The following is a 304-nucleotide window of genomic DNA, read 5'->3' on the forward strand; positions in this document are numbered from 1 at the left end:
GTCAGCGGCCGCCCAATCCACCCAGGCCCCTAGCCCGCGCCTTGGCCGCGCGCTGACTCCGCCCTCCTCACTGCTCTGACGTCACGACCCGGCTTAGAGGGTGCTCCTTAAAGGGACCGCGCGCGGTTCCCCAGCTCGCTGGGCCTCAGACCCTGTGTCCCCCAGGTTACCCGTATGCAGTGCCTGTCCAGCTCTGCGGTGCCCCGGGAGCCGGAGCAAGTGGCTTCGCATCTGCCTGTCAGGACCCTCAGAAATGGAAGAACAAGAGGCCATGCGGGGGCGAGGGGTGGGGTGGGGCGAGGGG

Source organism: Myotis davidii, unplaced genomic scaffold (assembly GCF_000327345.1).
Source record: "Myotis davidii unplaced genomic scaffold, ASM32734v1 scaffold72, whole genome shotgun sequence".
Taxonomy (NCBI): Eukaryota; Metazoa; Chordata; class Mammalia; order Chiroptera; family Vespertilionidae; genus Myotis; species Myotis davidii.